Source organism: Pezoporus occidentalis, unplaced genomic scaffold (genome assembly GCF_034315485.1).
Source record: "Pezoporus occidentalis ecotype Australia unplaced genomic scaffold, CSIRO_AGI_Poc_V1 ctg137, whole genome shotgun sequence".
Taxonomy (NCBI): domain Eukaryota; kingdom Metazoa; phylum Chordata; class Aves; order Psittaciformes; family Psittacidae; genus Pezoporus; species Pezoporus occidentalis.
Genome location: NW_026913177.1, coordinates 1,079,555 through 1,104,247, shown reverse-complemented (window position 1 = coordinate 1,104,247; position 24,693 = coordinate 1,079,555). Strand labels below are relative to the sequence as shown.

At 46.1% G+C, this 24,693-nt stretch overlaps 1 long non-coding RNA gene across 1 annotated transcript; it reads right to left on the bottom strand.

The window, feature by feature from the left end:
• Positions 1-205: 205 nt before the first annotated feature.
• On the bottom strand, positions 206-23,339 carry LOC134158941 (uncharacterized). The gene is made up of 3 exons (XR_009962963.1): positions 21,609-23,339; positions 20,860-21,004; positions 206-1,249 (listed from the first exon to the last, which is right to left on the bottom strand). It is a non-coding gene; the product is annotated as an uncharacterized LOC134158941 (long non-coding RNA).
• Between the last annotated feature and the right edge of the window lie 1,354 nt (positions 23,340-24,693).

Below are 24,693 nucleotides of genomic sequence, written 5' to 3'. Positions count from 1 at the left end.
CATTCTCCACTAAATCTATCAGGATGTAGTTCTCATGGAGACAAAGCATATCCAGTCTCTTCTCAAGTTTCAAACATTCTATAAAATCAAGAGAATTTCTAGAAAAAGCAAAGTGGTGGGGGTTTGTTTTTTTTGTTTTTTTTTTGTTGTTTTTTTTTTGGGGGGGGGGTCAGAGAAAAATGGATAAAGTAGGTTTGCATGAAATCAAACTTAGTCTGACACTAAAAAGTAGCATCTGCTGCTGCCCAACAGCACCCCTTTCCAATTGCACTGTTTTGCCATGACGCGTGCTAAACTAGGAATTATGACCAAATTATTTGTCAGAGGTTGTTTGTCATAGCTTTAACGCACCATGGTAGATTTCAGCATGTACTAGACTGGGTAATTCAGATTTTTAGACTGTCATAAAGAATATTTTATCTCACTGAATACTGCTTGCAGTTCTGAACATGTGGGGATTTGCTTCAACATTTCTGTGTCTCAGAGGCTGATGTTACAAAATATCAGGGGTAATCTTGAAGCTTTGGTTTGCAAATAAGGAAAGGTAAAAAAATAGGGGTCTATGCTTTATTTTGTTGTATTATTTATAAAATGATCAGAGCACCTGCTTGTAAGGGAATACTCACCATACGTGCTGTTGAGGTGCAAATTGAATAATGGCTCCCCAAAAATCAGCATTAGCATTACCAGTTGTAAATGCTGACACATCATCAAAATTCATGTCACTTGATTTTAGATATTATAATACCCTTCACATTTCAAATATTCCTAGGAGATTTCCGCTGCTATCTGGAAAATAATGAAGTATGTAATGGGTTATTCCCTCCATGACTGCACCCTAACAAGCTAGGAACATGGGGATATTTCCATTGAAATATTACAAAAAATAGAAAAAAAAAAAAGACTAGTCTTTTTTACCAAGCCTTCAATTATAGATTTATTCTGATGCAAATATACAGCTGAACTGAGGCACTGTATTTAAGCTATGTGTGAATGCCAGATAATATGCCTGTATTCTGTATTTTATATTAATTTCTTTCAACAAGATTGTGTTGTACTTTGACCCATTCGCACCCTCTCTGTAGAGCAGATCTTGCTTATTTTTCCTTTTAAAATCCCTACGCACCAACCAACCAAAAGCTCTTTCTGTAGGTTTGTTGTTGGAGGCTAAGCTATAATATATTTACAATCCATTTTGTTTCCCTGTTGCCTTAAACCTGGCCGTCCATTATGAGCCGACAGCATTTTCCTGCAGAAAAAGCAGGTTTCCTTTACTGCTCAGTAACAAATGGTTCATGTATTTACCCCAAGCTCCGCAGCTCTCTCCTGATTCTTACCACCCCATCCAGTGCCAAGTTCCCTACTAAAAACATTTTTAGCTTGAACTGCATTGACTGTAAAGCACAAGAGGTTGCAGGAGACACGCAATGCCTCCCAGTGAAAACACCTGCAGAAGGCTAAATGATTATATTTTATCCACAGCCTTTCTTGGTTGAAGAAGCAACGTGACTCATCTCCTGCTTTTCCCAGAGCAGCCCCCAAACACCTGTAATTACTGTCAGTCTTTACCCACATTAAAATGAAAGACATCCCCACTGTGTAGCCTGAAGGAGCACACAGGCATCGCAAAGGATGCTTGCAATGCAGGATGGCAACAAGAGAGCTCAGTGGTCCAGACAAAGTCACCAGAGGGAGAGCCAAGTCTCCTAATCTTCCTATTTGAGGTGTGCTGTGATGCTCTACATCATATTAAATATTCAGCGATCATTTCTATTGCTGGAGGACAGTTTCTTTCTGCACTTTCTGCACTCAAGACTTGGCTTCTCTCCTAATCAAATTTTGCTCAGGCAATAAATTAGTGACAGTGTATGTGTCTTATATTTTTAATATATAAAGAACATAGAAATTCAAAGTGTTTCCTCCTTGAGTTGCAGAGTAAGAAGCCAGTTAGGTCCTGCTAACTCTTTGGCCAGGGTGTTTTACGAAGCTTGGAGAAAAGCTCACTCCATCACAGCTGTGCTCATGCCCTTCTTATCCTGGCTTTTGGTGTGCAGCTTATTTGTTCTTCATTTCTGGAAATTGTCTCCTAATAAGAGGCCTGTGCAGGTATCTCTGATATTTTCTGCCACATATTTAGCACAAGATCCATGAGGCAGGGAGCCTTTTGAGATTATAGGTGATGCACAGAAAAATAATGCAATTTTCATGAAGTATCAACTGAATTGAAATTTGCAGGGTCACAGCCCCTAACCAAAAGCACTCACCACAGCTCAGAAAGCCAGAGGAGAACCCTGCCATTTGAGTCACACAGCATATTTGTCTCATTACTAGATTGACATGAGCCCAATTCAGGGATGATTTTCCAGGCCGCAAGCTGGTACAGAGCAAATTTAATTGTTCTATGAACAGTCTCCTGCATTTGTTTAGGGTTTGTAATTTCCACAGGCCTCTCATTAATAAATGAGTATGCAGGAATATTCATGTAACACTAATAGCCAGAGGGCATTTCCTGGAAGATTTGAAGTGACCAGTCACAGAGAAATCATGTGAAACCTTCCCATGGGTTAAGCAATGAGCCTGCTGGTTCCGTGAAGCTGCTGTAGGTTGCTTTGCTGTTGTGCAGGTTTGCAGAAAGGTTGCACTGTCCGGCAGCGCCTTGTGCTGGAAACCAACAGCGGCACTCAACCACAAGAGCCATGGCAATAAAGCTGTGTGGATGCTACATGGCTTCCTTATGGTCCTGGCCCCAGGGATAATACTCTGTGAGTTTGCATTAGGAAAGTGCCCAGCACCAGGCAAGGCTCCCGTCACCTTCTTCTAGCCCTGTGCACCAATCCCTGTCCTCCCTGATAGCTGTAGCCCCCTCTCAGATGCTCTTTATTTATTCTAGCTGTAGAGTAAAAACTATGGGATAAATAGATCAGGTAGGGAGGGAAATGAAGCACCAAGCTAAAATAATAATAAAAAAAAAAACTAGCCTCAATGAGGAAGGGAGACAGACGGACTCCTGCAGCTAATAATTCTCAGCATGGCCTAGAATAAGCTAAATCAGGGCTGTTGTGAGACATCCCTGGGGGTCTGCACTGCTTGGCTCTCCAGGTGTGAAAAGAGGCAGGAGGAGCAGCCAAAGAGCTTGTCTAGCTGGGCAGATCCTATCCCTCACTTTGTTAAAGGGCATGACCTTTCACTGCCCATAGTTCTGCATTAAAGAAGGGAGGGAGATATGGGAAATCCTCTGGTGGTGTGTGCTCAAACACTTGAGTGTCCACTTCACTGCAGCACCAACTTTGGGACTTCTGGTGACCTGAAGCAGGGCAGCCACAGTGGAGATGCACATCTCCCTGGGCTCATCATCCCTACCCCTACCTGTCACCTTGCAGGAGCTGCAGCCTTCCCCCCCTGAGATGTCTGTCTCTGCAGTGGTCAATCCCAGTTGCAATCCCTTGGGTTATTCAGGTAGAAAGTGAAAAAAATTACAGTAGTGCTGGAGGTAGCATGGAGGATACCAGGGAGTAAGCATGCTGAGATGGGAGCCACTCATGACACTTCTGTTTCTCGAAATTGGAAGCAGCCAGACCTCTTCCCACATGCAGCTGGACCCTGGGGCAGGCTTCCTGTTATTAGAAAACCTCGGGATGCTCTTGCAAGAGGTGAGCTTGTTAGTGAGTGAGTCAGGAGAAAAGAAAAGAACATTACCCTGTGAAGCCCTGACAGCGGCACGGTGGGCTGAGACCACCCAGCTCACCTCAGCTGTGGGCTCATGACCAGGGAGCATGGAGGAAGAGTGGAGAAAGAGCAGGAGCACAGTGCTGGAGCCACCACAGCCAAGCATGGTGAATATTTAGCTACACAAATCCATCTGAAATTCCCAAGAATAACAGGAAATCCAGCCACTAATCTTCAGTCTTGCTTGCTTTGGGGCATGCACACACCCCACAAGGCCCATTGCTGAGCCTTGGGGTGGGGGACATTCAGGCGAGATATTCATGCACTCCTGGGTTGTGAGAGAAGAAAATAAAAATGAACATTAAAAACAAGGAGCGGTGCCCTAGCAAACAATAGCGGGGATGCTGAGCATCCACACAGCTGCCATGGGGAGGGACAACCCCAGCCCTGTTACCCCCGAGCTAGCACCTCAGCTGCTGCCACGCTCACTCACCATGCACTCACTGTGCTCGCTTCCCCCCACAGACGCGCATTATCATCATTTATTCATTCCATGACCTTGAAATCCCTCTCCCTTACCAGAAAAACAACAAATCCCCATCAGAAAAGTGGGCTCTACAAAAGAGAGGGAAAAAGAGAAGAGGAAAAAAAAAAAACAACCCCTAAAAAAAATAAAAAACATGCAACCTCCCATGTTGCTTGTATTAGGTCAGATGGGAGAACTTATTTAATTAGTGACTTTTATAGGGCTTTATTTTTCGATGCCCAGTGGAGTAGTTAAGATTGGTAATAAGAAAGAAGTCTGGTCCCATGCCAGCCCTCCTAAGACAATGGTACTGGGAGGAAAGAGCTGAGCAAGATATTTAAATGTTTTCAATGCTTTGGGTTTTTGGTGTTTTGAAATTTTACTTTTCAGCGCCATATCCTAAAACCATTTGAAGGATGTACATGGAGGGCATGGGAAGGAAATTGTTCAGGGCGGCCCAAGGGGAGGATAACAATGAATAATGGAATGAACACCTGGAAACTGCTTCTTGCTCTGGTTTCTCCATGGCAGGAGAAATTTCCTCCAAATGAGACCTGCTCCAGCACAGAAAGAGGATGGCTGGAGGTTGGCCAAGCACCATATTTTCAGTATAGATGAAGGTGGATGGGTCAGGTGCATAATCACAATGGATAAGGGGGAGGAGGGGGCATAAGAAAAGTGCCGATTCCTGCTCCGTTCATGCTACCATCCCTTCTCGCAACCCTTTTCTGCCACTCAGCCCCACCAGAAAAAACATACTGTGGGATGCTTCCTCCTGTACTTTCCACTGAAGCAATAGAGAAGGAGGTTACAGATTTACGAGTTTCCCATTGCAGGACTGTGTATTTCTCAGTATGCAGGACTGGCATGATGATCTCCCTGGCAGATGCTGGGGAGCAGGGGACCTTCCCCAGCAACCCCGGACCATTCAGCACATGTCCTGAGCATCTTGGAGCCGCTCTCGTGGGATGAAATGCGGCACATATAAAGTACAAACCAAACCAGAAGCTTTATTAGAGATTTTATGGTAGCAGGGTTTTGCTCTCTTCAGGCCCAAGAGGTGTCAACTGCTGAGGTGAGTAGCGAGAGAGAGGACGCCTTCAACACCGGAGCCGGGGGGAGCTCAGCGTCCAGGAGCCTCAGCTCAGAGCGACGAGAGCCACCGAGGGAGCCTCAAGTCCTCGACAGGACCTGCCCAGGAGCCGGCAGCTCAGCTGACGAGAGCGAGCAGCTGACTCACACGGGGCGGAGCCAGGAGCAGCGGCACCAGCCCTGGCTGGGTGAAAACCTGACCCAGGGAGCGAGAGCGACCAGGAGCGCGGTGAGGGAGTTCGCGCGGGCAGGTGAGCGGGCAGGTGAGCACAGTGGTGAGCACAGTGGTGAGCACTCGTCGTATGATCAGGGCCCGGTCCGGGAGCTCTGCTCTTTCTGCCCCGGCAGTGGCCAGCGTAGGCACCCAGACAGAGCCGATGAGAGGGGAGGCTGCAGGGCAGAGCTCGAGGTGTAGAGAGGAGAGTGCCTGCACTGGTCTGGTGAGGGGAGGGTGCACAATGGGCAGGGCTGCACTCGGTGCTCCCTGGTGGAGGTCCTCCTGCAGCAGGGGCTGAGCTGCGGGATGCTGTTAATAGGCTGCGAGATGTCAGGGAAGTTGAGAGGAAGCAGGAATGCTTGCTCCACGCCCAAACTGTGCAGGGGCCTCGAGCTTCACCTCTACCTCATGAAGGACAGAAGGAGGCTGTTAACCCGGGTAGCTGGGAATTAGTGACCAAAAAAAAAACAAAAAAAAGAAGGAAAAGGACAACCAAAAGCGAGGGGCTTCCCCCTAAATCTGTTGTCCCCACTCAGACCCGCTTTACTGTCCTGCAGGGGGCTAATGAGGAAGCGCACTCGAGCCAGAAACAGCCGGCTGATGCACTGCTAAAGATCTCTACTGGTGCTACTAGGAAAAAGCGGCGGGTCGTAGTAGTAGGGGACTCTACACTGAAAGGGACAGAAGCACTCATCTGCCGGCCAGACCCCGTCTCAAGGGAGGTGTGTTGCCTACCGGGGGCATGGATCAGGGATGTGGCAGAGAGGCTGCCTGCTCTAGTAAGTCCCACGGACTATTACCCACTCCTGGTGATACATGTGGGTGCTAGGGATATAGATAGTAGTAGCCTGGGGAACATAAAGAAGGACTACAGAGCCCTGGGAGAGGTGGTTAGGGGCTCTGGAGCTCAGGTGGTCTTTTCATCAATTCTCCAGGGTACAGGGGAGGACCTAAAAAAAGCTAGGAGGATTGGCCAGGTTAATAACTGGTTAAAAGGGTGGTGTCATAGTCAGGGGTTTGGGTGTCTTGAACACGGGACCCAAGCTTGTAGGCCAGGTCTAGTGGGGGCTGGTGGAGCTGGTCTGATAAAGAAGGGAAAGAGCAGTTTTGGTAGGAGGCTTGCCAGACTGGTCAAGGAGGCTTTAAACTAGATGTGTTGGGGGAGGGGGGCATCATTCCATTCCAACACATCCAGTCAGTTGCCAGAACCTATAATAAATGCTTGGAGCAATGTAGAGATATCCCAGCTGCTCCAGCCAATGAGCCGGCTTCATTCATAGCTTGGCTCAGATGCCTCTGTACAAATGCCCGTAGCATGGGGAACAAACAAGAGGAATTAGAGACGTGTGCACGTCTATGGGGGTATGATCATTCTGCACCACAGAAACATGGTGGGATGGCTCCTATGACTGGAATGTTGGAATGGAAGGTTACAGGCTCTTTAGGAAAGACAGGCCTGGCAGGCGGGGAGGTGCAGTTGCCCTTTATCTTAGGGATAGGCTGGAGAGTATGGAACTCTGTCTGGGGACAGGTGAGCAGTCCACAGAGAGTTTGGGGGTCAGGGTTAAAGGGAATATAGCTATGGGAGACATTACTGTGGGGATCTGTTACAGACCGCCAGATCAAGGAGAACCTGCGGATGAAGCACTCCATAGACAGATAGGAAAAGCCACACTCTCACAGGCCCTTGTTCTCATGGGTGAATTCAACCACCCTGACATCTGTTGGAAGGACGGTCTGGCCCGGCACAAGCAATCCAGGAGGTTCCTTGATTGTGTGGAAGACAACTTCCTTCTGCAAGTAATAGAGGAGCCGACAAGGAGAGGTGCCGTGCTTGACCTCGTGCTCACCAACAGGGAAGGGCTCCTTGGAAATGTGACGCTCCAGGGCAGCTTTGGATGAAGTGATCACGAGATGCTTGAATTTGAGATCCTCAGGACAGTGAGAAGAGCGTGCAGCAAGCTCACTGCCCAGGACTTCAAAAGAGCAGACTTTGGCCTCTTCAAGAACCTGCTTAGTAAGGTTCCATGGGATACAGCCCTAGAGGGCAGGGGGGCCCAAGACTCTTGGTTGATATTCAAGGATCACCTGCTACAAGCTCAAGAGTGTTGCATCCCAACTAGAAGGAAGTGCAACAGGAGGGCCAGGAGACCTCCTTGGATGGATAAGGAGCTGCTGAGGAAAATTCAAATGAAAAAAGAGGCTTATAAAAGGTGGAAGAAAGGATGGGTGGCATGGGAAAAGTACAGGGATGTTGTCCGGGAAACTAGGGACCAGGTTAGGAAAGCTAAGGCCCAGTTAGAATTAAACTTAGCTAGAGGTATTAAAGATAACAGGAAGGGATTCTACAAGTACATACCAAATAAAAAACAGACAAGGGAGAATGTATGTCCCCTCAGGAAGCTCTTGGGAGAACTAGCTACACAGGATTTGGAGAAGGCTGAGGGTCTGAATGACTTCTTTGCCTTGGTCTTCACTGGCAAAGGCTCTGACCAAACCACCCAAGTCTTGGAAGGCAGATGCAGGGACTGTGAGAATGAAGACCCTGGGCCCACTGTAGGAGAGGATCTGGTTCAAGACCATCTTAAAAACCTGAACATGCACAGGTCCATTGGACCCGATGAAATCCATCAGCAGGTCCTGAGTGAGCTGGCGAATGAAGTTGCGAAGCCTCTTGCCATCATATTTGAGAAATCATTGCAGTCAGGTGAAGTTCCCGATGACTGGAAAAAGGGAAATATAACCCACATTTTCAAGAAGGCGAAAATGGATGACCCGGGGAACTACAGACCAGTCAGTCTCACCTCTGTGCCTGGCAAAATCTTGGAGTAGATTCTCCTGGAAGGCATGCTAAAGCCCATGAAAATCAACAAGGTTCTTGGTGACAGCCAGCATGGCTTCACTAAGGGGAAATCCTGCCTGACCAATTTGGTGGCCTTCTATGATGGGACTACAGAGCTGATGGACAAGGGTAGAGCAGTTGATGTCATCTACCTGGACTTGTGCGAAGTGTTCGACACTGTCCCACACAACATCCTTGTCTCTAAATTGGAGAGACATCAATTTGATGGATGGACCACTCAGTGGATAAAGAACTGGCTGGATGGCCGCACACAGAGTTGTGGTCAATGGTTCAATGTCCAGTTGGACACCAGTAACAAGTGGTGTCCCTCAGGGATCGGTGTTGGGACCAGTCTTGTTTAACATCTTTGTCGCTGACATGGACAGTGGGATTGAGTGCGCCCTCAGCAAGTTTGCCGATGACACCAAGTTGTGTGGTTCGGTTGATATGCTGGAGGGAAGAAATGCCATCCAGAGGGACCTTGACACACTTGTGAGGTGAGCTGATGCCAACCTCATGAAGTTTAACCATGCCAAGTGCAAGGTCCTACACCTGAGTTGGAGCAATCCCAGGCATAGCTATAGGTTGGGCAGAGAAGAGATTCAGAGCAGCCCTGCAGAGAAGGACTTGGGGGTGTTGGTTGATGAGAAAATGAACATGAGCAGGCAGTGTGCACTTGCAGCCCAGAAAGCCAACCGTATCCTGGGCTGCATCAAAAGGAGCGTGACCAGCAGGTCGAAGGAGGTGATCCTGCCCCTCTACTCTGCTCTCGTCAGACCTCACTTGGAGTATTGTGTGCAGTTCTGGTGTCCTCAACATAAAAAGGACATGGAACTGTTGGAACAAGCCCAGAGGAGGCCCATGAGGATGATCAGGGGACTGGAGCACCTCCTGTATGAAGATAGGCTGAGAAAGTTGGGGCTGTTCAGCCTGGAGAAGAGAAGGCTGCGTGGAGACCTCATAGCAGCCTTCCAGTATCTGAAGGGGGCCTATAGGAATGCTGGGGAGGGACTCTTCATCAGGGACTGTAGTGATAGGACAAGGGGTAACAGGTTAAAACTTAAACAGGGGAAGTTTAGATTGGATATACAGAGGAAATTTTTTCCTGTTAGGGTGGTGAGGCACTGGAATGCGTTGCCCAGGGAAGCTGTGAATGCTCCATCCCTGGCAGTGTTCAAGACCAGTTTGGACGAGGCCTTGGGTGATATGACTTAGCGTAAGGTGTCCCTGCCCACGGCAGGGGGTTTGGAACTAGATGATCTTGGGGTCCTTTCCAACCCTAATTATTCTATGATTCTGTGTGCTACCCACTTACCGGCCATTGACAGGGGAGCTTGCAGAGGCAGACTGCAAAGCTCTTCAATGCCAAGTGTTTGAAGAATGTTCATGGGCCACCATGTAAGACAGTAGCCTCACCAGTGACCAAAAAGCCCTATGCAGCTTGATTGCTCAGGAGCCAAACTTCGCCACTTGGGAGGGGAGTCAGCCTGTTTCCTGACAGCAAGAAGAATAATGTAGAATAATTCCTAGCAAACGCAATTAAAAAAAAAAAAAAAAAAGCCAAAAAAAGAAAAAACTCCATCAAGTCCTGTTGAGCTTTGTCCTTTGCAAAATGAAAAATATGGTTGTTTTGCTCCACAGGAGGAGCAGCGGAATCAGTTTTAAAATCGACAGTGGATTTGGCCAGATGCCACAGCCCTTTTGGCTTCAGCTTCCTTCCAATAGTCATCTCCCTGCCAATTTGGAGTGCACAGGACACAGCTACACACCTGATGATACGCTGAGTAATGGCCTTGGCTTGCAGCTATCTGGTCCATGCAGCAGGGAAGTGGGAGGGTGGCCATTTATCAAAGGCATTCATCTAAGCTGTCATGGCTTCCCCTTGGCCACAGCTCCCTGGTGTGGGGGATGGCACTGCAACACACTGGCAGGGATGTAACTGTTGTATGCAAAGGATGTGTCGCTTGGGTTCAGCAGGTGACTGGCTGCAAAGACAAGCTCACATATCACCGACGCTCTTCCATCATCTTACAACTTCAAAGAAAAGCAAATTAGACATCCTGGCATTTAAAAGTTAGGTGAATTTGTACTGTAGGGCTGGTGTTTGGAGGGCATTCAGAAGTTCATCCTTCTTCTGGACCTGTTCATGCTGTAGATGCTTGCATCACTACGAGCTCCTGGGCTGCTTGCTGCATTATGCTGACATCCTGCTATTAACAGGTTTCTTCCCCTACCACATTAGGGATCCTGCTGCAGTATTGGGTAGTTTAGTGTTTCCTCTCACAAAGCGCATGCAGCATGGGGGTCACTTCAGCCCAATGGTGCTTGTGCTCCCTCCCAGCACCCAGCCTGCCTCTCACTGGTGTTTTACAAACCCTTGTCTTCTCGTACCTGCCTCTCATTCTGTGCTCACCAACCACAGCACCATTACAAAGCAGCACCCTCAGTGCCATTTTCTGGTCCACAGGGGAAGGATTTTCTTGGGAGAGACATAGGAAAGTCAAGAGCACTGCACCGACACAGCAGCTGAGAGGCAAGAAGGGCTCTTGCGCAACCACAGAAACTTCAGGAGCATGTCCTGGTATCTATATGGTTATTTGTATCAGAGCGCTGACAAGAAGGTGCTTTCAGCATCACAGCTTGAGTGACAATATTTCTTTCCTCATTATCCCTGCCTTGACATCAGCAAGAGAGTCAGGCCTCCACAAGGGCATCATAAGACAGAGAAGACAATTATAAGAAGTTAGACATGGAAAAGGACATGTCATAAAAGTCATTATTAAGCCTTCTCTTTATTGCTTTCACATTCTTCATGGGGAAAAATGTTCCCTCTGCAAAAAGAAATTTGGAAAATTTCCACCTATTCTACTGGCTGCATCCATGAGAGTATTTCTGCCTCTGGCAATAGCTTCTGCTCAAGCCTCACTTGTGCTGATGAAACATACGGCTCCGATGTATGGCTCCAGTATCTTTCTTGAGCAAGGGCTGGTGTGAGCAATACAGCAAGAGGTGCTACAAATAGGCAGAAAGTTTTGCAAAAACACAGAGTGGGAAGAGTGTGCTGTTGCAGTTGAAACCTGTGCTTGCTACATCTAACGTAAACAATGCTCTGCTTCCAAAGTTGCAGAAAGCTGGCAGCTGAAGTAATTGCTTTTTGACCTTTTTATCTTCTCCAATCTCTCTGAGCCTTGCTGTTCTCCTCTTGCCTGCCCCAGCCACCTGCCTTTGTCATTAGCAATAATCAGCAGCAATAAATAGGCGACATTTCATTGCTGCGGAAGGAGCCTGAGATATTTTGGGCCTAGACAGCCAGGCTGGAGCTAGCAGAGCCTGCTGGCCAGCAAGAAAAGACACCACTAAAGTCACCTTGCCACCCATTCTGGTCTGCTTAGAGCAACATGCCTGCGTACAGCAGCTGGGAGGGTTGGGGATGTCCCGCTGGAAGCTGGCTGTGCTGGGGAGGAGTTACTACTCAGAAGAGACTTCTGGATCAGCAAAGAAAGGAAGGAGGGAAAACCAGCGGCAGCATGGCTGGGAGCAAAAGCCAAGTATGAAGCAGCTCTGGTGGAACTGGTGAAAGGGTAAAGAGGGGATGTCTGCTGGGGGAACAGATATTTGACAGCGGTCTATGCAGTTCCCTGCTGGACTTGCAGAAGAGGCAACCTGTTTGATATCTGGCAGAACTGACATGACTGAGAGCAGAGGGGACCCCAGACCAGCAGGGAGGATGGATCACCAGGGCAGTGGGATGGAGGTGCTCAGCTCTTCTAGGTGCCTGGCTCTAAAGGATCTATTTGCAGAGGTACCGTTAAAGCTCTGGGCCTCACGTGCTCCAGTCATATTTTAAAAATAGGACAGGAGGCTTCTACATCATTAAGGTATTTTGGAAAATTTTACTCAGCCTTTCTGCAGCTCCTGTCAATCCTTCTCAACACGGTGCTGAGACGCATACATGGCATGTACACAAATAGCATGCTTCCCTAGTTTCCTCAGCCATGGCTGGAGACATTTCAAAGGACTTCCCCAGTACTCCTCCACACCTCAGCAAGAAGGACTGGGAGGGACAATACCTCTGTCTCTCTGGGCAGCAGTGCCTCCATGTCCCCATGGTGTCATATGGGACAGCAAAAAGTCCACACCACTGCAGCACCAGGACAAAGGGCATCTCAGCAAGGAGATGCTTTTACATTCAGGGTGAAGGTGATGCTCAGGTGCAACTTCCTCCAGGCTTCCAGGGACATTCCCACCATGGCAGGCACTGACTCAGCACAGAGCCTCCAAGGTCTTTACTGCAACCCAGCATAAAGATGACAGCACATGACATGGTGTGGGTCCTTTCACGCGCCCTGCGGTCACTGCTGGACAAGAACATCAATGTGTGATCACAAAGAAGCAGAACAGGGCAAGTATACTGCCCCGTATACTCAGTATACATATCCCACAGGATACTGCCAACCACAGGGAGTTACCAGTGGCAAAGAATGTTTCCTATTTGGGCTTTACAGATCAGAAAACTCTGTGAAGCTCAGCTCAGACAGTCCTACCCAGATTGTAGGGACTGTTTGTTCCCAGTTTTGGCAGGGTCATGAATGATGCATGAATAACAGCATCCCTTAATTAGTGTAATATGCTGTACCAGGTTAGAAAGCATTCTCTGCTTTTGTTTTTCCTCCACACACATGTGTGTATATTTCTCTTTAAAGGAGAAGGGAATGAAGAGAAAACAGTGTAGTTGTGTTTTTGCTGGTTGGGGCACTGATGAACCCTGTTCCGATTGGGCTGGTTATGAATCACTGGAGAGCTATATCCACACGAAACAGAGCTGCAGCCAACCTAATGTCTGCTTGGCAGTTGTACTGAGCAAAAGCTTAATTATTGGTTTTGTTGTCTGAATCTTGGTGGAATAAAGAGGAAAAAATACCCAGTCACCTTTAAATTGATGAGACTGTGTGCATAGGAGGGTGTGTGTCTGTGTGCACCTGCATGTGTACACATGTAGTTTGCTTTGACACTTGGGATAAAGCAGAAAAACTCCATCATGGTTTTTATTTTCCTTTGTCTATCTGACTCCCTTTCTTCCCTCCCCTGGCTGTTTTTGTTTGAGGCATTTGCAATGTGCCCATCACATCCCAAACATCAGGAATGATGTTTTCATTACTGTGACCACAAAGGACATTGCGTGCCCTCTGACCCTTCCTCCTGCAGTGCATTCCCTCAGAGCAGCTGTACCCAGGAGCAGCTCTGCCAGGCCCCAGCCACTGTGTCTGCCCGCTCTCTGGAGAGGGACCCTTCACCCACAGGCCACTGGTGCCTGTCTCCACCCCGAGTATATCTCGTGCTCCCACGACAGGAGGTGGGCTGCCACCCACCCCAAAATTCCGGGCTTAGCCCCTTCTCCTCTGACTCATGCTTCTTCCAGGAAGGGATGTCTCGAAATCTCCCTCCTTTTTCTCCTTTTCTCCAGGATGTGCCAGAGGCACCGGAAAGGTGCTGCTGGATGATGCTGAACCTCAGCTTGGGTTGCACTATAACTGCTTCTCCCCTCAGGACCCCCTCTGCCTTGCACAGGGAATGGGGTGGAGGGGGAAAAATCACAGGCACCAAGGGCTATAGAGCAGAGCAGCATCGGGATCTCGTACTGCTGCGGAAAGAGAAAGCTCTCTCCCACTGGGTAACCCGGCAGCAACTGCTATTTCAGTAAACATATCATTTTGTGCTCGGTAAACACACATTCCAGAGGAATGCTCTCATTGTTTTTTTGCTCTGTAATGCATTAATGAAGAAATAAAGTTTAGGTTGTGTAATGGTGACAGCTTGAAGTCATTTTGCCTAGTGTTATTTCTCAGCAAAGGCTCAGCTCTCCCTGGAACGGGAGGAAGAAGAGACCAGATTTTGCTTCAAACTCACCAACATATGCAAAAAAAAAATCAAAACACAACAGCAATTAACTCCCCTCCACATGCCCCAATAAAACTACCTCTCTCACTCACTCTGAGCTTTGTCACGTATGGGGCTGTTTATGGAGGAGACAATACAAAGTGGGTTTATACAAGGCTCTTGTTTTAATTTTTGTTTTATATCCACTGGAACCCTCAAGTAGTGAATTCATTTCCTGATATAGTAAACATTTCTGATGGCCAGGATTCTTTCTCTTTTCCCAAATGAACACAAACCCCTGGTCTAAGTCACCAGCAGTGCAGTCCATACAAACAGACCCATCAGCTACATTTTCAAAGAACGCGTCTTAAGCATGCAGCTAGGAAAATAAACAAACAGCTACACCTTCACTAGAGCCCAGCAGACCCCACTGCAAGAAGGAAGCTTTTTTCCCCCAAATTTACTCTAGCACTCAGTTGCATGTGGAAAAACTATCAGCTTTTCCCCATATTCCAGAAAACAATCTTGTTCTTGCAGTTGCACACCAATGGCTGCTGGCTTGCTGCTAAATGATCTATGCAGTCCCTCTGATTTGTGACCCTATTTGCACTATGCAAATGTCTTCTGACAGCTCTCTTTTCCTGTCATTAAAACAAACAATGGCCCCTGAAACCAAAAAGGAAATCAGTAACAGGCAAAAGCTGTTCTCTCTTTTTCATTGCCTTTTTTTGTTTGTGTTTTTTCATTTATTTTTTTTTTTTTTTCTTCTGGTTCTGGAACTAACTGCGAGTAATTACCCTGAAATATTCACAAACCTTTTCCTCTCCCAAACTGTTTTACTCATCCCAGTGGCCAGCCCAGCGTGTCTAGTATAATTGCTGTTACAAAAGACCTAAAAATGAACACACACACCCCCCCCCACACACACCCACCCCCACCTGCAGTGATCAACCAGGTAAAAACCACCTCCCATCTTTTTTTTTTGGATATACACGTCTCTCTATCCATACACATATAGACAAGAACAAAAAATTGAACTGGCTGATTTAAGAAGCTTTTAAAATAGTTCCTACTCTGCCAGGAATAATTGAAATATTGTTCTAAAAATGGAGAAACATGAAGTAATCAGAAATAAGAAGGTATTGGTGGTTGAGAGGGGATTTCTTCTCTCCATTCTCTGGAGCATCCATCCTGTCACATCAAGCCCAAAAAGTGCAGTGTTGGTGGCCATGCCTTCCAAGGGGCAGTTAAGGGACACCTGATTCTAGCCCCTCCCAGTACACAGATGGTCTGGCTTTGATTTCAGTGGGAAAATGGCTGAGTTCAGAGATTTCAGGGTACTTGCACACTCTTGGGACTTGCTTCTTTGTCTTTTAAATAATACGGTATACATAATGCTAAACTGGGACAGTTTTCCAACCCATCACACAAGCTTTGTGCCTGTAGGGCTCAGCTGAACTCAGTGGTGTTAACGTTGACATAAAATTGTGATAACCATGTGGGAAATTAGTCCCTAACACTTGATTGTCTTTTGGAAAGATTTTCTAAATGGTCTTAATGGTTTTGTTTGTGGTACGTGTTGCTCACTCCTGATTGTACATCTGCCAAGTTGTACTTTTAACAGTAAACACTGGCCTCTCAGAAAATCTGAAATAAAGCAAACCAAAAAAGATGTTCAAAATAATGTTACAACCTAATTTAATTTATCCCTTGGTAATTGCATTTGTAGGAAATGAACAACACAAACAAGACAGAACCCAAGCCTTTCCAGCCATCGCAATTGCTTTCACATGCGGACACATCAGTTACAGCCAGCATACAGTTAAGTCTCCAACAGCATCAGGAGACATGTTTGTGCAAAGTGACACCTGCCTTGGGTCCCTGCTCTAAGGGGACTGAACATCAGCCCCTCTGCCCATCTCTGCTAGCCAGCTCAGTCAGCTCTCCCATTGCTCTTTTCCTGCAATTCCCATACTTAATTCTTCCAGTACCAATCAATCTGCTCCATGCGTTGATCCTGGAGGAAATATAGCTGGACGACTACTTGCCAAACTCAATTAACCATGCAACTGTAGTCCTGTCTTCTGGCCCTGTTCCAGTAAGATATTTACACGCTTGCCTAATTGTAATTGTATGAACTGCTCCAAGTAAATCCTGTTGAACTCAGGCCTCTGTTTGCAAAGGCTGCAGGAACTTCACAGATGTGTCTGACACGCTGTTCTTACGTGAATGGTTTCTCTGGCCATTTCTCAGTCTCTGGGTTGCTTGTAAACTCTGCAGCCTGACTGCAGTTCAACTATTTGTTATATGCCCTATTTTTTTTCATTTGCACTCTCCTTGGTGAGTTTATGCGTGTGTCCCTGTTTACCTCCGTCACATTGCAGAGCTTCTCCGCTTTGACTCCAGGAGTCCCAAACCCACAAGCAGCTCTCAAAACCAGTTATGCAAACCCCTCTCTATACAGACTTGTGTGAACACAGATTTGCACAAGTGTTTGCTCAATGATCTGTATTTACACAAGTAGCTGCAACAGGCCCCGATCCTCTGAATATTTCAGCAAGTGCTGTTGTACCTGCCTGATCACTTGCCAGAAGCAATCACTAGGAAAATCACAGTCAGTGCCAAAATAAACACATGGTTTTTATTTGAGGGAGGACTTGTAAATAGTATTTTTCTAGCATTCATCCAGTTCGCAGTGAAACTCCCTCTGTGATGAATGCTGTTTACAGCACAGCTCTGTTTGTTGTGAAACAGGGAAAAAAGGCAGTTTCTTGCACTTGCAGGCAGCATGCCAATGCGGTGGAGGAAGCTACATCCCCTCCTGCTGTCACTCTTGCACGAAAAGCCGATGCCCCAGTTCTTGCTCTGCTTCACACTGAAAGCCCACACGGATACACATGATTTTCATGCTCTCAGAGTGGCATATTGTCAGAAAGATGAATGGGAAAGTCCTAAACTGGTTAGAGAATTTTTGACATTTTCTCTACAAATCTTGCCATGTCTTTACCGCTCAAAAAGCCATAACTGGAAAGACATTTTGCACTCTGTAAGGAATTATGTGTCACATAAATTAGTAGATTTAAAGGCAAGGAAAGCTCATTGCCAAGTAGGGGAAATGAAGGTAGCAGGTAAATTTCTGTAAAGCGGCTCTTCCTGGACCAGCATAAAGCTGTGGGACATGAGAGGATCAGGAGTGGGGCAGGACCTAGTGCAGCACAGCAGGAAGGTGGACCAGAAAGCCAGAAATCCCATCTCCACCGCTTTGTCTTTCCAGGTAATTGTAGCTTCTCCTGTGCACCCAAGAAACCCACACTTCACAATGATGAAATCACACTTTTCTCCCACAAGGGAAAAGGGAGTATTTTTCTTTTTGCCTTTTCCTATTTTCACTGTGTTCAGAGTGAAAGGGAACTCTCTTTACAGATGGAGCGTAGGAATGGGAGTGTTGCAGTGTCTTTGCAAATGCCACATAGTCCTTCTGAAAGCCTGCATCTTCAACCATTCAAGAACTGCCATTTTCCTCTCCATAATACCCTTAGGGAGGAGAAACATCTGGAAGCTATTGGTGCCTCCAGGGTGCTTTGGAAAGCTACATGGAGGATCAGGCAGGAACACCAGATCAGTTAAGGCAAACACTGTTAGAAATTGAGTGTGACTGGTGGTGTGAATGGCTTCACTCCCGATTTCTGAGACCTGAAGCTGCTTTTGGTCCTGTTTTTGGCACAGCCCCGAGGTCTGATCACTTCTCCCTCAATGCTCGTGTCTCAAATCAGAGCTGGGTGCAAGCTTCTACTGCTCCAGGGAGTCCTTTGGTCCCCAGGCTGGAAAGTAGTTGCCACCTTTAGAGACTTTTTAACATTTTTCCATTTGAGTCATGTTCTCTCTTCACCTTTATTTTTTTGCCTTTGCTTTTTTTTTAATCCCCATATTTAAAACTTATTACTTTCCCTGCTGCATTAGACATTCACCCGTTCCTGTGACTGAGGAATGGCTTAAACACTCTTTTGAGACAGTCCCTGAAAATTGGTTGCTCTGCTGCAGTCAATGAACATAGTGTGGGAAAAATGCATTAATACTTTCACTGGTAACACTGAGGGTGGCTATATATAAACCCTTCATTACAGTATTTATATATTATTACATCATATAGCCACTTAAACCAGAGAGCAATTGGAAGTGTTGAATAATGTAAGGATAATCGCTTCCACATTAGTTCCACTGTCATTGGCATTATGTACTTCTTGGTGATACTGCCATCCTTGTGGCTTCATCCAGTGTTGCGTGACATTGGTGGTGACTTTAGAGTATCAACGGGCCCTCTGAAAATGACATACAGTACTTTGCACGACACATGTAGTCTGGTATTATATAATAAAGGTGCTTCACTAGAGAATTTTGGTAGCACATGCTTTTTCTCTGAGAGTTTCCTTCAAGTGAGATCTTCATTTCTTGAAGGTTTTCTTTAAAGCAGCCATATAAACATGCCCATCCTCATGCATGGAGAAGGGAGATTTCCATCATGGTTGCCAACCATCCATCTTAGGAATCACCCCAAGTTGTGCTGATGAGGCACACTAGGTCCCAGCTGGCTTCCACCTGCTCCTATCCTTTCTCCAGCCAAAGACGTAGCTGAGAGAGATGGTAAAGGACAGGAAACAGATGCTCAGAGCTTGGCAAGAAAGTATTTCAGTGGTGAGACTCAAACCTTGGTCGCCTGAGTCCAGTTATGGGGCATATAGAAGATTTCCTCCCCAAACAAATGAAATTAAAAAGTGCTATTAAAACATTCAGAAGTATCACAGTTCTTTTGTTTGGTGGTTTAGTTGTTGTTTTTTTAATGTTATTGTTGCTGTTCTTGCTGCTCTTCTTTTTTCAGACGAGGGAAGTGGGTGGATATGTGCTTGGTGTGATTGTGCTTCAACCATGGCTGAGTAGCTCTCTTGCTGACTTTTCCTTTCAATTTACTAAGTTTTGACAAGCTTCCCCTTAAGGAAGTCCAACAAAACAAATGCCCTTTCTCTGGACTTGAATGTCTCACTGATGGTTTTCATGGCAGGGATGCCCACCTCAATTACACTGTGGTCAACAGTGTTCAGTGCCACATTGATCATCACTTGTCAAATGAGCTCCTGTATGGCATCGAGGTCCAAGTCTGGAGGAGGATCTCCACCACAGTGTTTGGAAAGGGCTTCTCCAAAAAGCAATCATTTTGGATGTTGAGAAATAGCTTCTCTGAACCTTGTCCTCATATGACATATGACCAATTTTTGCACAAAGATCTGCAGTTGACTTTTATTACAGCTCCAATTTAGCTGCTTCTTTGATTTATCGCAACAATGCACATTCAATATCTTTCTTCTGATCTGGAGGCCAGAAATATAACTCTACTCATATGTTTGTATTCTTAGGACTTGGGATTTCACAGATTCAGAAACTCATTCATAGATTCACAGGGTTTAAGGCCAGAAGGAACTATGAGAACATCTGGTATGACTTCCTATATTTCAAAGCCATTCAGTTGCAGCCAATTAGCCCAGTACTGAGCCCAGTAGCTTTGCTGCATCTTCCAGAAAAGCATCCAGCTCCGGACACAACAAGATATGAGAATGCGAACACATCAGAAGTTGGAGATTCACCACCTTGATTTTGAAGCTCACATGAATTAAAAAACATGCTTTGTTTCTAATCTGCATTTGTTTGGCTTCACATCTAGCTGTCTGTTTTGCACCTTTCTCTGCTTTGTAACTAAGCAGCATTGCCTGGCAAGCTACATTTTTCAAACTCTGGAGTTTGTTTTTATTTGCCTGACATCTGGATAAAATGCTGATGTATCATAAGTGTTTGTGACTCTACTGCAGCTTTGGCTATTAAAAAAAAAATAAATTTGCAGTGTTGCTAGCACTATTATTTGTTCTTACTTAATACAGAGAATACTTATTTGGAATATTTGAAAAATATTTTTCAAAATGCCTTCATTTAGAAGAATGAACAGAAATTGAGCTTGCTGATGCAAGAACCAAACTAATGTTTTTTGCTGAAACAACAGCCATGTCCAGCCTTGCCAAAGGGCTTTTGAACACCTCACCCATCTCCCTGGACAGATGTGTTGCACATTATTACTCTCTCTCCATCCCCTTTTGACATGGAGATGGGGATAAACCTGTCTCTCATACCACCAGGTCATATTTGGCAGCTTTGAAATTAGTTGTGCAATCTTACTCTGCAACCTTGCTGTTTTTCAGTAGGTATACCGTTCACCAGGACTCCTGATCCTGAAGGGCTTGATCATTCTTGCAGTTTGTCAAGTGCAGACTTTTTTCACCCGTGCCAGTTTACACCAGAAGCTTTAAAGTTGGTGTTTTTTTTTCAGTATTATCCTTCCTTCTACTTTCTGAGTGGGCAGAAATTTCAATGCTACATGAACGGCCTTCTGAAAAAGGCTCATTTCAATTTCAGTTTCATTTTCTGAACTCTATGACTTTCTGCCCTCCATCCAAATGTCATTGGCTTTCATTATTTTTAGTGTACTTAATAAAGAGCAGTGGAAGTGCTTGGAAGAATCAGATTATTATTGTCTCACATTGATATTTCTCTATCTTTTGCAGTACACGATGTCATGTTTCTGCTCCTAGATTTTACCTCTGGGCCTGAAGAACCATGTCATCCATTTAACTGGGAGTCATGCTTTGTACTTGTTTTGGAGAGCAGGCACGTGATTGTAGCTAAGGAACGTGGCATAAAAGCATCCAGGCTGGCGCAGGAGGGACCGTTGGCTTCCCAAGAACTAGAGTGTGCAAGGAGAAGAAAATCATTAATATTAATAGCACCAGCCTTGAAGGATCACCCTAGGGCTCCACCAGTGAGCATGACCCCAGCAAGTAGGCATGGAGAAAACAGCACTGTCCTTTTGCTCAAGGACAATCATGAGACAGATGTACCTGAATACTGCAGGCACAGCCAGTTAATGGCATGTTCATAGGCTTATGGAAACAAACTATCACCAGGCCCTTCTGCAGGTTAATTTCATCAACCGGGGCATCCAAACACAAGGCTATGAAAACTGAGTCTTTGCTGGTAGGAGGAAAGCATTCAGACAGGGGCAGCTTGCGTGCTTGTGAAAAAAATAAAAAAGGATGTAAAGTCTGTGGCAAAGCCTGTCATTTCTGGAAAATCCTGATTTCCTTCTTTCTGGATATTCCTACAGATCCATCACTTATGAAATAGTTCTACATCCCATGCTGTCAATATATGATCCCCACATAGCTCCTACCAGTTTTACAGGCGAGGAGCTGAGTGACAGAAGAAAATGAGAGGAGCTGAAGGATTGAGCCACAGGGGAAACCTCTGCTGAAGGAGGAGTTAGCCTGCTTTCCCCCAACCACACTTACTCTTTCCCAGTCTTGCAACAGCCATAGGAGAGAAATAACCAAGCTGGGCAAAGCTGCGATCTGCTCCTGTGGATCCAGGCTCAGAGGTCTCCAAATGGTGAGACCATTTCGGTGTGGGTGTGCAGGCTCAACCTCTTCTTCACTAAATAAAAAGAAAAAAAAGAAAAAAAATAAAACTGCTGTGGGGGAGCCAAAGGGGATTTTTATTTTTTTCTTGGCTCTCTTGCTACTTCTGTGGGAACCCAGCAGTATTGTTTCCAGAAGGGTTGGTCTCTGTCACCCAAGTCTTTGGCATGTTTGGGGACACCCTTTACTACTTCCCTTTCCTCCCCTGCAGAAGACTCCAACTCAGCTTTGACCACAAAGCCCAGGAGGCCTTGGAGTTTGTCTGAAACAAAAGAAAAAGATTGCGAAAGGCAGTGGTGTCAAATAATGCTTCCATTTAGTAGGAATTTTGCTCCCCTTACATTCCCAGGCAGCACCTGCTGTGTGAGGCTCTTGGCCAGCTCCTCTGAGCCTCTGTGGTAAAACAAACAAAAACAGCAGGAAAAAAAATTCCTCTTTATAACGCCTATTATCCTCAGGCTACCTTCCAACACCGCCTCGCCTCCCCTTGTCGGCGGCACTCTCCAGGGAAACAGTCTACTATGGGGCCAGAAAGCCTTGTGCAAATGGGCAGTTGAGCAATGGAGGAAGAGACCCTGTCTTATTGAAAACAAGACTGTTTTCCTTCTCTTCCTTCATGTCTAAATGCAGAAGGGTCCTTATTGATGTCCCAACCAGAAAAAAAAAGGGGGGGGGGAAGACAACACATTGTTATGTCCATAGCAAAAGCTATTAGGAATTATCTTGCATTAAGAGAAAATAGGATTGGGAAGGAAAGGGATGGGTGGTCTGTCTGCAGGGGGTGGGGGACACAGTCTTTGGAGATGACTATAACCCTCTGCTCAGCCCTCGTTATCTGCTGTTCCTTTTCACATGTCTTAGCATTTCAGGTTAGTTTTGTGGTTCTGAGCATGATGGAGCCTTTAGCTAGTGTCTGGCCTGAATGGCCCACCCACCTTTTACCTGCTCAGCCGCTGGTGCTTCTGCACCACCAGTGATGCTGGTGGGGACTTGTGCAGCCTTCAGGAAACAGGCTACCTTCTCACAGGGGCTTAACAACATCTTTCTACCCTCACACACACCCCTGCAACCTGTGCCTGCTCTGCCATGCCCGATTGAGGAAAAGAAGTCTTTCAGGACTTTGGTTTTGATCCTACCTTTAGGCAACACCTTCCAGACAGCTCTGCCTAGGCTGACTAGCCCTGTGTTTGATACAGACTCACAGCCTGTTGTGATCACCTGGCCTGACCTTTGTAGTACAGGCTATTGAATAACTGCTGGCATCCAAACAGATACAAACAGCTTGTAACCCTTGTTCTGTTCACCCACACTGCCTTGATCTCACCTCAGATAGAGCTCCAAGTCAAATGTTCTCAGCAAACACTTCGGATCTACACTTTGACTAGTCTCCCACACTTCCTTCCCTCTTACTACATATCAGATTGAGGATAAAGAGAAGAGCAAAGATGGAGGAAGATGGGTTTGTGGAAGTGATGGACCTCCCACTCTCCTCCTCATCAGAGCTTTCCCAAAGCTGGGCCAACACCTGTGTACAACTCACCAGGGATCATGTTCAGAAGAGTCAGCTTAGCTCCTCATTTCATTGGAAGAAACGTTTTAGCTCTGTAGGATGCTGAAGAGGGACTGTAGTGATAGGACAAAGGGTAAGGGTTTAAACTTCAACAGGGGAAATTCAGATTATATATACGGAAAAAGTTCTTTACTGTGAGGGTGCTGAGACACTGAACAGGTTGCCTGAAGAAGTGGTAAATGCTCCATCCCTGGCAGTGTTCAAAGCCAGGCTGGACAGAGCCTTGGGTGACATGGTTTAGTGTGAGATGTCCCTGCCCATGGTAGGGGGGTTGGAACTGGATGATCCAAAGGTCCTTTCCAACCCTAGCTATTCTATGATTCTGAGCATGTGCCGATTAAATCAGTGTGTGTTAAGTCTGGTAGCAGCAGGGTAGCTCTGCCTTGCTTTTGTGACATCCATAGGAGTTCCAGATACCACATAGTGTCCATAGCTCTAGGGTAGCCAGAAGCCGGCAATTAGATGCCCAGATGATGCCTGTTAAGTCAGAGAACTTTGAAATATTAACTATGTAGTTAAAGTAAACAGACAGAGATCATTGGTATCTGGAATTTGATTTTAAGAAGGTGTGTTTATACAGATATTAAAAACAATTTGCTTGATGGAGGATTTTCCCATTTAGTTTAGTGGGAGGTGTCCCTGCCCATGGCAGGGGGGTTGGAACTTGATGATCTTAAGGTCCTTTCCAACCCTAACTATTCTATGATTATACGTGTCTGCCAAGACATCTCTGAATCCTTCAAATGGAAGATGTTTTACAAAGGGCTCCCGTTCCTTCTATGGACTTCTGTTCTCAGCAGCTGTGCTTGTTGTCCAGTGTGCATGTCCTTGTTTTTGAATGTGCTACTAAAAATGTCACAGAAGAAATTCAGATGCTACCTGGAGACTCCCCATGGCCCAAGAGTGAGATCTTCTTTCATTGTCCAGCAGACTCTGCCTCAGGAGATAGCTTCTGTTTCTGAACACAGCCCCTGTACTTACAATGTGAGACATTGCTCTTGTTTTGGTCAAATCTAACAGTGGTGATTACAGAGCCACAGCCTCTCAGCTGTTATTTTCTATGAAGCTGTGGGACAGTTCCTCCAAACAGGTGTAGGTGTCCACTTTAGGATGACATGAAACACTGCAAACTTCTCTGTGTTGACTAGACTACACGTGACTATAACGCGAGTTTGGATGCCCAGGTCACTTGTGAAGACCTACACTACAGACAGCTGAAGTGAGGCGAGATGAGTAGAGGATGCCTGATGTTGTGTTTCCCAGTTCTGGATCATAATTATAGTGGAAATGAGTTCAAAACCAGAAGTGAACTGCAGCCATAAGTCTTATAATGGGCAAGAACATCAGGAAGAACCACCTGTGTGAATCCAGAATCAAACAGGTTTATCT